General features: G+C 45.7%; 2 long non-coding RNA genes across 5 annotated transcripts in view; one reads left to right on the top strand and one right to left on the bottom strand.

Annotated features, from left to right (window-relative positions):
* Window positions 1–10,736, bottom strand: part of LOC138820711 (uncharacterized) — a 45,518-nt gene extending 34,782 nt beyond the window's left edge. For 2 of the 4 annotated variants that reach the window (XR_011369959.1, XR_011369960.1), the window contains exons 1-3: window positions 10,641–10,736; window positions 2,456–3,172; window positions 175–305 (exon numbers count right to left, since the gene is read on the bottom strand). This is a non-coding gene — a long non-coding RNA (uncharacterized lncRNA). The remainder of the gene's footprint in view (window positions 1–174; window positions 306–2,455; window positions 3,173–10,640) is intronic. The other 2 variants (XR_011369962.1, XR_011369961.1) reach the window with 2 other exon arrangements.
* A 200-nt stretch (window positions 10,737–10,936) lies between these two features.
* Window positions 10,937–12,168, top strand: LOC138820710 (uncharacterized). The gene is made up of 3 exons (XR_011369958.1): window positions 10,937–11,052; window positions 11,681–11,752; window positions 12,046–12,168. It is a non-coding gene; the product is annotated as an uncharacterized lncRNA (long non-coding RNA).
* The last annotated feature ends 952 nt before the right edge of the window (window positions 12,169–13,120 follow it).

Genomic DNA, 13,120 nt, shown 5'->3' with positions numbered 1-13,120 from the left:
GACTATTCCATTTCATAGGTCTCATGTGTTGTATGATGAAAACACATAGCAGCGGCGAAGGGCTCTCTCAGCTGCAAACACGGCGTGCTCAGGAGTCAGAGGCAGGTTTGAAGGTGGTGTTGTTAGCAACTCTAAGGGCAGAAGAATGACCCCAGGCCACAGAGGCACAATTACCCGGTACAGGCTAGTCCCCTTCCAGCCAGAGGGAACATTACTGGCAGAACAGAAGTTTGGACCTCTTTAGTTTCCCAGAAATCCTTGAGACTCGCTGGCTTCCTCGAAGAGTGTTGTGTTGCGGCTCCATGCTAGAAAACAAGGCAAACACAGATGCCTGAACTTTAGGAACCCCTCTCTTTAATTTTAGCAATTTAATTTGAAATAAATTAGTTCCATCAGCTCTTTTGTGTGTGTGTGTGTGTGTGTGTGTGTGTGTGTGTGTGTGTGCGCGCACGTGCACGCGTGCTGAGGTTTGAACTCAGAGCCTGAGGCATCATCCTTTAGCTTTTTTACTCAAGGTGGACACTCTCCCACTTGAGCCACAGCTCCACTTCCAGTCTTTTGGTAGTCAATTACAGATAAGAGTCTGATGGACTTTCCTGACTGGGCTGCCTTTGAACTGAGATCCTTAGAGCTCAGCCTCCTGAGTTGCTAAGATTATAGATGTGGCCAATGGCACCTGGCTGCTTCTGCCAACGCTGTTAATCAAGGCACTTCTGTAACCGAGGTCTACCCATGTAGGTGGGATTCCAGCCTCTTCCCCATGACCAACTTCAGACGGAACTATGGAGTCACAAAGTGTATGGATGATTTGGTGAGGCCCTGGTGCAGCCCTAACTGGATGCCAATCCCTTGGCTCCTGAACACAGAGTGCAGAAGAAGACCCCCATTCCTGAGCCACACAGCCCAGCACCCCTCCCGGCACTCATTTTCAGGATCCCCTGTGGCACTTTTAGATGTTTTCCTTTGATAAATCTTAAGATTTTTTTTTTCATTGTGGGAAGAGACACAGATCATTTAATTGTACTTGCTTCAGGGTTTTCATTGCAAATTTCACCTGCCCATCTCCATGTTCCACGGACAGCAGACCGTTCTAGCACCTTTAAATAGACACAGGAACAGCATGCTTGCAAAGGACAAATGAACACGAGGACACAGCCTTGTTCTTATTCCTCAACAGAGGTGATGACTTTTTCTTTCAAAATACTGTGCTTAAAGACACGTCAATCTTAATGAAACTATGTGCTTAGGCTAAAGTTATGTGGATCACACACACACACACACACACACACACACACACACACACACACACACACACTTCTTTTTTTGGGGGCCTTGAACTCTGGGCTTGGGCATTGTCTCTGAGCTTCTTTTGCCCAACACAAACATTCCACCACTTGAGCCACAGCGTCACCTATGGCTATTTGGTGCAGTTTTTTGGAGATAAGAGTCTCATGGAGTTTTTAACTCAGGCTGGCTTTGAACTGCAAGCCTCAGATCTCAACCTCCTGAGTAGCTAGGATTACAGGCATGCACCACCAGTGCCTGGCTTGGATTATATCTTTTTTCTTTTCTTTTGTCGGTTGTCAGGCTTGAACTCTGGGCCTGGGCGCTGTCCCCCAGCTCTTCAGCTCAAGGCTAGCACTCTACCACTTGAGCCACAGTGCCACTTCCAGTTTTCTGAGTGGTTTATTGGAGATAAGAGTCTCATGGACTTTCCTGCCCAGGCTGGCTTTGAACTGAGATCCTCAGATCTCAGCCTCCTGAGTAGCTAGGTGTGAGCCACCAGCACCCCACTTGGATTATATTTTTAGAGGCTTTCTGAATATACATTTCTTTCTAATGAGCTCCAATACAGGTACATAAATACATACAAAAAACATCCATTTTAAAAGTAAAATCTTCTTACAGACAAAATTTCAACTAGTCACCAAGACTAGGTAAACCTTTTCTTTTCTTTTCTTTTCTTTTTGCCATTAAGATCATTTAAAGCCAGATGCTGGTGGCTGAGGAGGCTAAGATCTGAGAATCCCAGCTTGAAGCCAGCCTAAGTAGACAAATCTAAGAGCCTCTTATCAGGAATTAACCAGCAGAAAGCCAGAAGTGGGGGCCTAGCTCAAGTGGTAGAGCGCCAGCCTTGAGAGGTAAAAAGTGAGGGTGTGAGGCCCTGAGCTCAAGCCCCAGGACTGGAAAACAAAACAAAACAAAACATTTACAGCTGGCATGGTGGTGTGCACCCACAGCATAAGGCATTCCAAGTTCAAAGCCAGTCTGGGCCACATGGTGAGATCCTGTCTGAAAGCAAAGACAACGAAACAAAAAGAATTTAAATGGCTAATTTGTCTACATGATAAAAACACAAACATAACTGGATCTCTCTCTATATATAGAAAGTGGAGATGAAGGTTTCCATAGCAACACAAAGTCCCATAATGCACAGAGAATCCTCCTGCCTCACCTCTGCTGAGTGCTGCTCTCATAACAGGGTGAATAGAGCACACTTCCATTTCTTCGGGCCTCCGAGATAGGTGGTTCAATTCCTCAGCACGTCCACATGGAATAGGATGGTACAGTTCGCAGGGCTGGGGTCTGTCACCGTCCCACGATCCAGAGAGGGGAGCAGGGCCAGGGTTGGAATTTTGACAGGTGCAAAACTGAAGCCAGATGAGGTTTCGTGACTTGGTCCAGCCGTGGACACCCACAGGCACAAACAGGATGCAGCCCAGACCTTCCCTCTCCTCATCCACTCTCCTTTCTCTATCCTGTGCTTCCAAACTTAACAATCAGTTCAGTGAAACCACGATGCTGGTGCTTCAGAGACAGACGAAAACTCCATTTGCTTGCTCCCTCCTCTAACATAATTAGAAATAAAAATAAATAGCTCACCAGGTAAGTTTGGCTGGTGTGATGTCAGTCAATGAAGCTGGTTCTTATGAATGGGACTGTGGCAATCTCTGCTCTGGGTGGCAGGGGTGAAGTCCCCATGCTGGCCAGGGGACAGTTTTATAGTCTAGCCACCACTGCCTGTGTGCCTCCTTGGAGGTAGTCCAAAGCTGTGTGTCTGGGCTGTGCCCAGTGCAGCCTCAGGGGCCCCCGCTGTCCTGGCCTGTTCTGCACACAGAGTGGCACTGGAGTGTTGGTCCTGGGTGAAGCGTTGGCACAGTTCCTGGAGACGCTGGAGGTAGGGAGAGAGGCAGAAGATGGAGCAATTGGTCATGATTCTTGGAACTGGCCCCAAAGGCAAGGGGCCAGGAGGCTTTTGCACAAAGTAGCAGAACATGAAGTGCTTGCCTGCGTTCTCCCAACAAGAGTTTGGTGAGCGGAGCAAGATGTGTGAGAGGTTATAAAGTCATTCATTCATTCATCCATTCGTTCAACAAGCAATTACTATCAGCTGAGGTGTAGAGTGCCAGCTTTCTGGAGAGGGGGGCGGAGGGGGACAAGGGCATGGTCCTAGCATGGACTCTGACCTCACATGGCAGGACAAGCAGCTAGGGAGTGACTGGCGGGCAGGCCTGCTCTTCTGTAAGGAGCTGCTGTCATGGGAAGTACCTCATAGCCGCACAGGAAGCCCGTGAATTCCTTCTCAGGACAGCACCCCCATTATCCAACTGACTCCCAACAGGAACTACTTCTTAAGGTTCCCACGACCTCCCATCAGTGTTTCCTGGGGACAGAGCTGCCAAAGCATGAGGTTTGGGGGGAGATACACGCATGCCGCGGCGGGGCTGCAGGCAGGACCTGCTACATGGACCCAGGCCGGGAACACAGAGACCACCTAGTAATGAGCTGTGGACAAAACTTGAAAGGAACGATGGAAGGAATGATGGGGGAAGATCACAAATGCAAAGGGATGACTCAGATACGAGGGGAATGTTCAAGAAGAGTGGGCTTGAAATGGCCAAGGGGGGAAACTGCAGGTGAGGTAGGAGAGAGGGAGCCTCATTTGTGAGCCAGGGCTAGACTCATTTGAGGTGGAGTCCACTGGACACAGAGTAGGGAAATGGTAGGGCCTGACTCTGTGTGTGTGTATGATAATAATAGGGATTGAACTCAGATCCTCTCACTTGCTAGACAAGCACTCTACTACTTGAACCATGAACCATGCCTCCAGCCCTTTTGTTCCTAGTTTGTTTTCCGATAGTGTCTCACACGTTTGCCTGGAATGGACTCAGCGCACGATCCTCCTACCTCTGCCTTGCAGTGGATGGGACCCTAGTATGAACTACCACACTCACCCTATTTTTAAGTTAAGGTCTTGCTAATTTTTGCTGAGCTAGCCTTGAACTTCCATCATCCTGTCTCTGCCTTCCAATTCTTTCTCGTAGACTCTTTTTTTTTTTTTTTTTGCCGGTCCTGGAGCTTGAACTCAGGAAATGTGAGCTGTCCCTGAGCTGCTTTTGCTCAAGGCTAGCTCTCTACCATTTGAGCCACAATGCCACTTCCAGCCTTTTTCTGCAAATGTGGTGCTGAGGAATCGAACCCAGGGCCTCATGCATGCCAGGCAAGCGCTCTACCACTGAGCCAGCTTCCCAGCCCCTCTGCCTTCCAAATAGCTGGACTGACTGTGCACCACCACTCCCAGCCCTAGTATCTGGCTCCTTAGAAGATGCCATCTGGCTGCTAGATTGGAAAAATATCTTGGGGCTCTGCCATGGACTGTGGTGAAAATCCATTCCTGGAAAGTCTAGTGTCTGACTCAGTTGCCCTGGTATTTTCCAGGTGGGCTTTAATGCTTTTCCTTAGACAGGTTTCCACCCATTTATTTTATTGCCAGCCATCACATTCTTTAATATACAAGATTTATCCCTTCCCAATCTTTAAAGGCTAAGAAAACTTCAAATTGTTTTCCAAGGAGCAAGTCACATGGCTTCTGCTGGCCTGCAAGTCCTGCTGGATTTTGTTTTGCCACCACCCTTCCATTGTTGCGTTTCTGTGGCTGCCATGTGCATCCTCTCATCCTTCCTGGTGGCCAGGGTCCCAGGTCAGTGTGTCCTCCTGGTAACTTCCCTCCTTGCCTATTCCCTGCGTTCTTACAACAGCCTCCAGGCCTCTGGAACTTTGTTCCGCTAATGAACTCATCAATTCAGTGTTGTCCATAAATCAACTCAGCGCTGAATCTGTTTGGAGTTATTTCCATTTTGGAAGACAGCTCCAATTTCACTAATGAAATTATGTCTATTAATAGATGCAATATTAATATATGTGATATTAATCAATTGCATTTTGTAACACTTTTTTTTTTCCCTGACAGTTGTGGGGCTTGAATTCTGGGCTCTGTCCCCCAGCTCTTCAGCTCAAGGTGAAGCTCTACCACTTGAGCCACAGAGCCAATTCCGGCTTTCTGCCTGGGCTGGCTTTGAACCATGATCCTCAGATCTCAGCCTCCTGAGTGGCTAGGATGACAGGTGTGAGCCACGGACGCCTGGCTTGTAACACTTTTCATAGTTGTTATAATTCTGTTTGTTTGGTGAGGGTTTTTGTTTTTGTTTTTGTTTTGCCAGTCCTGAGGCTTGAACTCCAGGCCTGGGCACTGTCCCTTAGCTTCTTTTGCTTAAGGCTACCACATGAACCACAGCACCACTTCCAGCCTTTTCTGTTTATGTGGTTCTGAGGAATCAAACCCAGGGCTTTGTGCATGCTAGGCAAGCATGAAGCCACATTCCCAGCTGGTTTGGTTTTTTTTTTTTAAAAACAAAGTTTTGTTATGTAGCCCCGGCCTTGAACTTGCTATGTAGTTCAGGCAGGTCTTGAACCCATGGTGATCCCAAATGCCGGGATTACAGATGTGTACCACGATGCCTGGATCTAGATACTGCAATTCGAATTCACCTTCCCATGCCACTGCTTCATGAAGTTCTATGAACAGAGAGGACTCTCAAGTGCTTATCACCACTTGCTTTCCTCTGAGAACTAGTAAGCTAGAAGAGGAGCAAGGGAGAGAGGAGAGCAATGGGGGTACATTCTCTAGATGATCATCTTTATTATCCTCACCAGGAGTTAGAAGCTTAACAAGTACTGCTCCTGTACTAAAAATTCAAGTAAACGGAATCTGAAACGCAGCTCCACCTTTATGTGTTCAGAGTGAGAAAAAACAAGGAAACTATATTTTTTTTCCTCCTTTCCAACTCTCATTCGACAAACATACAAAACTAGAAATACCAGATGGACCTGGAGGTGATTAGTGTGCAGTGAGCTGAGCCTTTCACCTGAAAGGTCTCTTTCTGTATGCCTTAAACAACAACTGAACTGTGTGAGCCTGAGCCAAGACAGCACGTTCCAGAAGAGACTAGGCATGTGATCATTTGGTCTCTGTTGCTGTGGTCCCCATCTCCAGGTCTGACCACAGAGATGATCTCACTAATGAAACTCATCCCTCCTCGCTGTATTTCTCACGCTTCTGGAAGCCTTAGGGGGTTTAGAGTGGTCACTATTTTGATGCTTTCCCTGCCCCTGCCCCTGTAATTTAGTGGCAATTTCCAGGATAAAGATGTTGGCAGTAGTTAGGGATGGGGATTTTTTTCTTTTTCTTTTTGGGGCTTGAACTCAGGGCCTGGTGCTATCCTTGAACTCGTTTTGCTCAAGGCTAGTGCTCTACCACTTTGAGCCACAGTACCACTTCTGGTTTTCTGGTGGGTAATTGGAGATAAGAGTCTCATGTACTTTCCTGCTTGGGTTGGCTTTGAACTGCGATTCTCAGATAGCTCTCTGCCTTCTGAGTAGCTAGGATTACAGGCATGAGCCACCAGCACTTGGCTGGGTTGAGGATTATGATGGACCCCATTCAACATGCTCTGGCTAGTCCTTTAGCCCCAGGGTTTAGAAATGGTGAATATCTGACACTTAGATGAACTGGGGGCTGGCAAAGGGCCACCCTGTAGTTTTAATCTAGTCTGGGCAGATCCTGAGCAGTTGAATTTTCATACACACTTTCCAAAGTGAGCTATAGCTAGGCAGGAAAGAGGAATTCCCTTGTCCGAATCAGCAGATCTGCTATTGGGGCGGGTACTGAATTTAGGTGGCAGGGTGTCCTCCAAGTGCAGGAGGAAGGCCCCGGCTGCAGGCAGAGGCCTACTACACTCACCGGGACCTTTATCATCATTTGCACCATGTATGTCTCTCCTCCTCTCTCTGTGTTTGTGTGCTGCTACTGAGATTGAAACTCAGGACTTCCATGCTGTCCCTTAGCTTTGTTGATCAAGGCTAGTGCACTACTTCTGGCTTTAGAGTCTCAGGATTTTCCTTCTAGTGCTGGCTTCAAACCATGATCCTTGGGTCTCCACCTCCTGAGTTAAGCTAGGATTACAGACATAGGTATGAAAAATCCCTGGGAATTGTCATAGTAAAAAGTGGTAGGGAACGGGTAACAATGATCTACAAGTAATGCTACTCATGTAACTGTAACCCCTCTGCACAACATCTTTACAAGAAAACAAAACAAAATAAAAGTGGTAGGGACATCTAATTCCTGTAGTTTTTCATCAACACTTGCAATGGAAGGAAATGTAAAATAGTTAAAGGCTGGTAAAAACTTAAAAAAATTCTTTAAAAAAAAATCCAGGTTCAACTTAGATTCAATCCATGGACTCCAGGCTAACAATCCCTGAGAGGTTTGAAAACAAACAACCCAATTAGAAGTGGAGTTAAAGAACCAGCCAGTGGGCTGGGCATATGGCTTAGTAGAAGAGTGTGCTTGCCTAGCATGCATGAAGCCCTGGATTCGATTCCTCAGTACTACATAAACAGAAAAAGCTGACCAGCCGGGCACTGGTGGCTCACGCCTGTAATCCTAGCTACTCAGGAGGCTGAGATCTGAGGATCGAGGTTCAAAGCCAGCCCGGGCAAGAAAGACCGTGAGACTCCTATCTCCAATAAACCACCAGAAAACCGGAAGTGGCGCTGTAGCTCAAGTGGTAGAGCGCTCGCCTTGAGCTGAAGAGCTAAGGGACAATGCCCAGGCCCAGAGTTCAAGCCCCACGACCGACAAAAAAAAAAAAAAAAAAAAACAAAAAAAAAACATAAAAAGCTGGAAGTGGCACTGTGGCTCAAGTGGTAGTGTGCTGGTTTTGAGTGAAAGAAAAGAAACTCAGGGACAGTGAGTTCAAGTCCCAAGACTAGCAGAAAGATGAGAGAAAGAAAGAAAGAAAGAAAGAAAGAAAGAAAGAAAGAAAGAAAGAAAGAAAGAAAGAAAGAAAGAAAGAAAGAAAGAAAGAAAGAAAGAAAGAAAGAAAGGAACCAGCCAAGACTCAGATGAAAGTTTCCAGGCTGGAGATGCCACTTTCCTTTCCCCACTGCTTCCTATGTAAATCTCAGCCCCACTTTCCTAGCTGAGGCTCCTCCTGCCTTGTCTGCCAGGGACAGTGGCTCTGGTCTGCTGCTGGTTTCTGTGGCTGAGGGTTTCCCCAAGTTAAATCATTTCCTGCACATTTTCACACTACTGCCCAGAATCTTCAATCATCCCTTTAATCTCTCCTTTCTTCTCTTCTTTCTGCTCTGTGCTGTGTGTGAGGAGGGAAAGAGGGCGGGTTGGGAGAGATCTGTTTTATTTTCTTTTTTCCTCCAGGAATCAGAACTTTTGATGCATTTGTCCTCTATCATTTTCGTTTTTTAACTTTTAATTGGTTTCAGCTTTTAGCTTAAATACTTCTTCCTCATTTCTTAGGTTAGTTTGTTTTCCTTTTCTAATTTCTTAGGATGGGTTCTTTGTTCCTTTAGTTTGTGTTCTTTGATGCCTAAGTCCACCATGAACAGCTGTTATCTTTATTTTTTATATAATTTTATTGTTATCTTTATCTTTATAAAGATAGAATGTCAGCCAGGCGCCGCTGGCTCATGCCTGTAATCCTGGCTACTCAGGAGGCTGAGATCTGAGGATCGCGGTTCAAAGCCAACCTGGGCAGGAAAGGCCGTGAGACTCTTATCTCTAATAAACCACCAGAAAACCAGAAGTGACACTGCAGCTCAAGCTGCCTTGAGCTGAAGAGCTGAGGGACAGCTCCTAGGCCTAGGGTTCAAGCCCCATGACTGACCAAAAAAAAAAAAAAAAAAAAGATAGAGTGTTATCTTTATCTTTATAAAAATTTGGCCAGACACCAGTGGCTCACACCTGTAATCCTAGCTACTCAGAAGACTGAGATTTATGGATGGTGGTTCAAAGCCAGACCAGACAGTAAAGTCCGTGAGAATCTAATCTCCAATTAACTACCAGAAAACCTGAAGTGGTGCTGTGGCTCAAGTGGTAGAGCGCTAGCCTTGAACTGAAGAGCTGAGGGACAGTGCCCAGGTCCAGAGTTCAAGCCCCATGACCAACCAAAATAATTATTTTTTTGTAAAATCATTTACATAATTTTATGCCCTTATTTTGAACTGGTACTGAGGCTTGAACTCAGGGCTTCTCACTGGTGTTTGGTGTTTTTGAGGTTGGTATTCTACCACTTGGGTCATACTTCCATTTATGGCTTTTTGCTGGTTATTTGTAGATTAGAGTCTTTTAGATTTGTCTGAGCTGCCTCTGAATTTCCATTCTCACGTCTCAGTCTCCTGAGCTGGGATTATAAGTTTGAGTCACCAGTTCCAGGCATTGTTCCTCATCTTGTTCATTGCTTTCCATCTTAGTTTCTTTTGTGTGATATTAGTATCATGACTCTTGCTTTCTTTTTTGTTGCATGGGTTTTCTTTAATACTTGAAGTATGGTCCTTACCTTATAATTGCCATACATCTGTATTCATACTGCTGACTTTTACACTGTTCACTCTTGAATGGGTACATGCAGTTTATCACATCTACTGGTCTTTCCCTCAATTGTAATTATAAAGGTGATGCACAGAGGGGTTACTGTTACGTAAGTCAAGTAGTAAGTACATTTCCTTTTTTTGTCGGTCGTGGGGCTTGAACTCTGGGCCTGGGCGCTGTCCCTCAGCTCTTCAGTTCAAGGCTAGCGCTCAACCACTTGAGCCACAGTGCCACTTCCAGTTTTCTGAGCCATTTATTGGAGATAAGAGTCTCACAAACTTTCCTACCCGGGCTGGCTTTGAACTGTGATCCTCAGATCTCAGCCTCCTGAGTAGCTAGGATTACAGGTGTGAGCCACCGGTGCTGGCTCCTTCTCTTTTTTTTTCCTGCTAGTCCTGGATCGAACTCAGGGCCTGGGCACTGTCCCTGAGCTTCTTGTGCTCAAGGCTAGCACTCTATCACTTGAGCCTACAGAGCTACTTCCGGCTTTTTCTGTTCATGTGGTAGAGGAATCGAACCCAGGGCTTCATGCATGCTAGGCAAGCATTCCACCACTAAGCCACATTCCCAGCCCTACATTTCTTTTTGAACAGTATCACCTCTTCCCTCGTTTTCTCCCAGTTTTTCCCTCCTTCTCAACCCAACATCTACCTGTTTTATTTTACTCTGTATAGATCCGTTTACACCAGATTTTGCTTTCTTCTTTTCACTTGTTCTCTACTGTTGCTTATCTCTACAAGTTAAGGTTCTTTTTCCTTTTTCCTTTGGTGATTTGAAGTGCCCCTGCATTTCCCCACTCCGTGGCTGGCTCTTCCTCCTTGACATCCTACATCAGAAGATCGTCCATTTACAAATGTTACCCCAAGAGGCAGTGCTCCCCGAAATGACGTTCTAATCCAGCCCTACTGACCTCCACTCTCTTCCTTCCACAGCTCAGCCATTAGACATTTCCACGCATGATCCTTGTCTACACCACCTCTTCCCCACGGAGCAGCTGCACTGGCCTCCATCCACCCTCTACAGATTTCAAACCCCACACGGATTGCCCGCGTACCTCGTTAAGTCTTGTTCCCTGAACAAAGCTACTGAACACTCCAAGCTTCCCTGTGTCCATGAAAGTGAGAAGTGGAAATGAGACGACATCACACAAGCACTTTGTGACCTGTGACATGGAATCCAGTGCCAGCGACAGAGCAGCAGGATGGCGGGCCTCCATGGACAGATGTCCTCGGGGGACGAGGGACCCTGGGCTTCGGTGTCAGGAAACCTCATCTGGGTGTGCAAGTACAAAGTCACTGGCACTTCACGTAGACTTCTCTCAGGTATGGTAGTTTATTAAAATGCAGCACCAGAAGCTACACACACACAGCAGAAGGGAAGAGGAAAGCTCTCCTGGCAAGAGATTTTTTTTTTTTTGGTTTAACTTTAGGGTTTGGTTTTCTTTACTTTTTTTGGGGGGGGTACCCGTTCTGGAGCTAGAATTTAAGGTTTAGGAATTGTCCTTAAGGGTTTTTTGGCTTAAGACTAGCACTCTTCCACTTGAGTCACGGCTCTCCTTTTGCAGTCCCCGTTACTCAGAAGGTAAAATTGGAAGATCTGAGTCTGAGGCCAGCCATGGAAAAAGCCTAAGTCCATGTCTGCAAAAATAAGTCAAAGGCAAAAGGACTGGGGAGTGGCTCAAGTGGTAGAGCACGGGAGCCTAGCCAACACAAGGCCCTGGGCTCACACCCCAATACCATTCGTATAAATACACACACACACACACACACACACACACACAAACTACAGGTATAATATTAAATTATCTAGTAGTTACAAAAGATATATGTAATTAACAATATATTTTAACTTAACATTCCTATGTATCCTCAATATAAAATCATTGAGATAGTTTACATTCTTACTTTCTTACCGAGTCTTTGCAAGCTGGCACTTGTCTTACACTTCCAGTGCATCTCAGCGCGGATTGGCAACGGTGCACATTTGGCCAGCAGTTGTCTGACCAGAGTGCTGGGCTCGTCAGTGAGTATGAACTGCCCTTTTTCTCATCTCTGTCTCTGACTGTAGAATCTTTTCTGAGTGAGTGCTGGTATGGTCTCATGCCTGTAATCCTAGCTACACAGGAGGCTGAGATCTGAGGATCACAGTTCAAAGCCAGCCTGGGCAGGAAAGTCTGTGAGACTCTTATCTCCAATGAACCACCAGAAAACTGGAAGTGAGGCTGTGGCTCAAAGTCGTAGAACGCTCGCCTTGAGCAGAAGAGCTCAGGGACAGCGCCCAGGCCCTGAGCCGCCTCTGTCTCTCTCATGTCTCAGCGTGGGGTGAATGGTCTTGCCACGTGCGGCTGCCATCAAGACTGCCTGGACACAGGTCCAAAAGCAAGAAGGTCAAGAAAAGGATGAACTAAAACTTCCAAATAAATCATCTGAGTCCAAATACATCTTTCCTCTTTTAGAGTTGTCTGTGGTGCTTAGTCACAGTAGCAGAAAGCCAACCACACATAGTTGCCTCATGAGCATTCATGGGATACCTGAATGGGCTTGAAGGCTTAGCTGGAGAGCTAGTGAACCTAGCGTATTTCTGATCATCAGTATTGTCTGAGAATAACGTAAAAGCAAGCCTAAATGTTATAGACACTTCAAAATCCATGAGTTAAAACCTAAATGAATTGAAATGAGTCACTTCTCTTCCTCCACATTCATAATATTGAACAAGAATGTTAACCTTTTAGGAGTTCCTAGTAGGTTTGTACCATGACAAAACAAAGAAAACTGGCATTAACTGTGTTTATTACAATACCTAGAATTATGCTGCCTACTGAACGTATTACTATGATTCTAAAGAATAAAACCTAGATCCTCTGCAAAGTTCATTTCAGCCTATTTACACGTCCCCTTACACACAGCTCAAATAAGCAGGCTTTTAAAAAGTTTATTACAGCAATATTCTTAACATTTCTGGCATTAGGTATTCTGGCATTACCTTATAAAAAGTTTCTCAAGGGGCTGGGAAGGTGGCTCAGTGGTAGAGTGCTTGCCTTGCATGCATGAGGCCCTGGGTTCGATTCCTCAGCACCACATAAGCAAAAAGAAAAAAGCCGGAGGTGGCGCTGTGGCTCAAGTGGTAGAACACTAGCCTTGAGCTGAAGAGCTGAGGGACAGCGCCCAGGCCCAGAGTTCAGGCCCCACGACCGGACCTCCCCCCCCCCAAAAAATAAATATATAAAAAATAAAAAGTTTCTCAAGAACTTTAATAATGATCACTAATATGATTATGATAATTATATTACATGGTAGATATATTGTAGTATCTGCACACACATACAGTGCATATGTCTACATACATATATAAAATTATATTTGATGTTTTATAGCATACATAAATATTAGA

The sequence above is a fragment of the Dipodomys merriami genome, unplaced genomic scaffold (genome assembly GCF_024711535.1).
Source record: "Dipodomys merriami isolate MVZ:Mamm:240054 unplaced genomic scaffold, mDipMer1.0.p SCAF_9, whole genome shotgun sequence".
Classification (NCBI taxonomy): domain Eukaryota; kingdom Metazoa; phylum Chordata; class Mammalia; order Rodentia; family Heteromyidae; genus Dipodomys; species Dipodomys merriami.
The sequence above is the reverse complement of the archived record's forward strand: the minus strand, read 5'-3'. Positions and strand labels throughout refer to the sequence as shown.